The following is a 4,673-nucleotide window of genomic DNA, read 5'->3' as shown; positions in this document are numbered from 1 at the left end:
ACCTAATTGATCATATGGCTAGTGAAAAATCAATAAATTCTACTTCAATGTTGTGATAATTGTCATACCCAAGTAGGTTTCATTACTTACAAGTAAAGGCAAGAAAATGAAGAAAAGAAAATAAAAATACTATGCCAATATCCATCTCAAGGCAAAATAAAAAATGATATATTAATGAAATATCATGCATACAAGTGCGACAATAAAAGCTTGTTTTGGTGTTGGAAATAAGCCACACCTAGACCGACGATGGACTGGTCCAAGAGGGGCTAGTAGCTCAGTGGTAGAGCACTCCAGTAGTGTATGGAAGGTCCTAGGTTCGAGTCCTAGCTGGTCCATGTCTCAACATGGTATTAGAGCCAGGTCCAGGCTAGGAGTCCCAAGCACACAAGAGGTGTGGCTTAAGGGGAGGTGTTGGTGTTGTAAATAAGCCACACTTGGATTGACGATGGACTGGTCCAAGAGGGGCCAGTAGCTCAGTGGTAGAGCACTCCAACAATGTATGGAAGGTCCTAGGTTCAAGTCCTAGCTAGTCCATGTCTCAACAAATTGACTATGGGAACATGTAAGTAACTCCACTAGGGCTATAGACGCCTGCTGGAAGTGGAGCAATATTTGAGAGATTACAGTACATAACCTCGTCGGAGCCCTATAAGCTTGCTGAAAACGAGGCTCTATCCAGGATACTTTTGAAGTTTGAATATCTCATGTAGCTAGCCACATAAGATTCCAAAGGTCTTTGATGGTTATAAGAGTCAAAATGAATTCAATTGCACACACATGGGCAAAAGAAGGTCAAAGTTTCAAGAATTTATGGAGAAGTTTTCCATGCCTCCATTCATAAATCTTGGTTACATAGTGTGTTAGGTTGGATGGTCTAAGGTTTTCTGGGTTCAGATTGAACTACTACCTCTGAAATATTTCCTACCTTTCATTCAATTAGTGCATCTCAGAGTGAAGAACACACACATTCATCCTTGTTTGAATAAGAATTGCATCTTCATATAGCATCTTGAATTAGCATAACTCATATAAAAAATTCATTGTCTCCATGTGCATTGCCTAGATCATCATGTCATATAGGTTTGCATACTTGGGGGCATAGCTAAATTTTTTCTAAAAATTGAATAAAAGTCCTGAAAAAATTCTAAAAAATTAGATAACGCCCTGAAAAAAAATCAATCAATTTTTTATAGATAAAGTCTTGAAAAAATCAATAAAAAACATTCAGATAAAGTCCTAAAAAAATCCTACAAATCAGATAACACCCTAAAAAAATTCTAAAAATCATAAAAAGTCTAAAAAACATAAAACATCAAAATAAAAAACATCAAAAAGTCAACAAAAAAAAACAAAACCATTGAAAAATCAATTGAAAACTTGCAATAACATGTCTCACAAGAATCAAATATCCTACAACTATCCACCAAGCACTTCACATTGAAGTTCACAAAGGATATAACTATCTTAAACCAAACATCTACAATCAAACTGAACAAGTCTTATCAATCGTATCAACTATTCATATCAACGTGACCATTATCTTGTCTTAAATAAAAGAGGATAAACTCAAAACCAGACAGGTCAGTCTTAAATGGAGTTCGCAACTTTATGAAACTAGACATTATCAACTATAACATCTGTAAATGATATAAAAATTTATGTTCAAAATCTAAATATTATAGATTTTGTCTCTCTTTTATTTTCTAAGAATAATTTCTTTCTATATTTACTTGAAGATATATTCAATATTTTATTGCTGGTTACTGATCGTAATTTCCTATGTATTGCAGATCGCTGTATAGAACATTAATTTATTTCAATGTCTTTCTACAACACTCGAATGGCATATATATATGTAAATAACCTTTGATCAAAGCATGCCTTGATCGGGCATGTCTCTTGACATGTCCGATCAAGACATGTCTTGATCGTATGAAGTAGATGTCGTTTCATATAACAAATAATAACAAACTTTGTTTATACCCAATACCAACTGGTGTCATTTCAGATGCTAATGATTATTGATTAACCCAATAACAATCGGTTTATTATAAGTTCAAATCGATAACCAAAATCGGTGATAGTTATCATACACGATAACTATGATATGCAATATTAATACGATCTAATCTGAAACATATGAACACGATCATGGCATAAGTAATATGATCATAACACGATCAATGACAAGTTTGTATATGTTGTTTAAGTATCGATATATGCAAATCGATACTTGAAATCATGAAATATATATGAAGATGATTATAACAAGTTTTATTCAATCAAACTGATTGATCAACATAAAGTATACCATTTATTTTGTAATTTCATCGATAAGGTAGATGATTGAATGACAGATAAATGAAGTCTCTCATTCAATCATTTATCTGACCGACACTACTTAGTTTCAACACTTCCTCTTAGCTAGGGAAGATAAATGGAGAACTATTTAAACTTTGAGATAATCATCTAAGTATATAGCATCACATTTCACATGATAACCTATATGTCATATAGCACATGACAAGTGTAAATATCACATCATCTCATGATAAATAATATTTCCTATCTCACGATAGGATGTATTACATAACATCATAATACAAAGGATCATATCACATATGCCTGTGACATGATGTATCACATAACACATGACACATAAATATATCACATCATCTCGTGATATAGATATCACATAACATGTGATATCAGTATCACATAACAAGCGATACCATGGATATAAAATGCCCGAGAATATTAAATTCTCCTTATATCCAGGTTATGGTATGTGCACTGACATTACGTCACATAATGTCTACCATAACATATCATGGCACATCCATGAATAAAGATAATATAAAGTCAACATGATATCAACATTACAAGATCGTCACCTTATAATGTTAAATACAAGTGTTCATTATCTAAAAGATTGTCACCTCTTAGAAATGTACACAGGGGGTGGAACCTATAAAGTCATAACATGACAAAAGAAGTTTACACATTAAACATCTCATATATTAGTATAGATTACAAAGCAAATTACAACTCAATCATACCAAGACCTTTCCTGAAGTGTTCAAGTTTCACTCTGGATAGTGGTTTGGTAAGTATGTCTCTTGTCTGATCTCCCGTACTAATATACTTCAACTGAATCACATTCCTATCCACCCTATCTCTCACATAGTGATAAGGAATCTCTATGTGTTTGGATCTATCATGAAATACTGGATTCATAGAAAGTTTTATACAACTTTTATTATCACAATGGACTATAGTAAGTTTCAGTGGCTCACCGAATAATCCCACAAGTAGTTTCCAGAGACATATTGCTTCTCTTGCAGCCATGGAAGCTATGATATATTCAGCCTCTGTCAAACTCTGAGCTATTGATGACACTTTCCTTCTAATCCAAGATATCATGGATGAAACCAAACTGAAGAAACATCTTGAGGTTCTTTTCTTGTCAGTCACACTTCCAGCCCAATCTGAATTAGTGAACCCATGAAGATCCAAATCAACTTTCTCAAACTTGAGGCCATAATTAAGAGTACCTTGAAGATATCTCATAATATGTTTCACAACCATAAGATGTATCTCCTTAGGCTCACACATGAATGAACTCAATTCATTTACTGCATAGCAAATATCATGTCTAGTATTGACCAGGTACATCAAGGATCCAATCATCTGCCCGCAGAGAGTAGGATCTACAAACGGGGAATCTGCTGCTGCCTCCTTTAGCTTGTGAAGATTTCTTTCCATGGGAGAAGTCATGGGTCTGCATTTCATCATGCCAAATCTTTTCAATATGTCTAAGGTGTACTTCCCTTGATTAAGCACAATATTTTCAAAGTTTTACCAAACTTCCAATCCAAGGAAGTAATGTAAAAGGCCTAAATCCTTCATATCAAACTCCTTCTCAAGGTCTTTCTTACATTGATCAATAAGGTGATATTCTCTTGTAATCAAAAGATCATCAACATACAAGACCAATATCAACATATCACCTTTGATTCATTTGAAGTATAGATTTGGATCTCCATCATTCTTTGAGAATCCCAATCCCATGAGGTAGCTATCAATTATTTCATACTAAGCCCTGGGGGCTTGTTTCAGTCCATATAGGGCTTTCTTTAATATGCACACATATGATTCTGCATTGTGGATCTCAAACCCTTCTGGCTGCTCTAAGTAGACTTCCTCCTCAATTTTCCCATTTAGGAAAGCAGTCTTTACATCCATCTGATGGAATTTCCATCCTTTGGCTGCTGCAATGGCTAGTACTGCTCTGACTGAGGTGTATCTAGCAACTGGAGTGAATGTCTCATCATAGTCTATTCCCTCTTTCTGTGAGAACCCTCTGGCTACAAATCTAGCTTTATGTTTCTCTATGCTACCATCTACAACATGTTTGATTTTGAATAGCCACTTGGATAAAACAACATATTTTCCTTTTGGTCTAGGAATGATTTCCCAAACATCAATGTTTAAGATGGATTGATATTCCTCTGACATGACATCTTTCCATACTTGATGTTTAAGTTCTTTTGATACATTAGAAGGTTCTGATTTGGAGAGATCATTCATTAAGGCTACATAGCTAGTAAATCTTTAAGGCCTCGTACTTTCTCTAACAGTCCCTGAAGGAGCTACAAAGTTCCTTGCAT

General features: G+C 34.5%; 1 non-coding gene across 1 annotated transcript; it reads left to right on the top strand.

Annotated features, from left to right (window-relative positions):
- The first annotated feature begins 266 nt into the window (after nt 1–266).
- TRNAT-AGU (transfer RNA threonine (anticodon AGU)) lies at nt 267–338 on the top strand. Its single transcript has one exon. It is a non-coding gene; the product is annotated as a tRNA-Thr (tRNA).
- The last annotated feature ends 4,335 nt before the right edge of the window (nt 339–4,673 follow it).

The sequence above is a fragment of the Cryptomeria japonica genome, chromosome 7 (genome assembly GCF_030272615.1).
Source record: "Cryptomeria japonica chromosome 7, Sugi_1.0, whole genome shotgun sequence".
Taxonomy (NCBI): Eukaryota; Viridiplantae; Streptophyta; class Pinopsida; order Cupressales; family Cupressaceae; genus Cryptomeria; species Cryptomeria japonica.
This window is presented reverse-complemented; position numbering and strand designations above follow the sequence as displayed.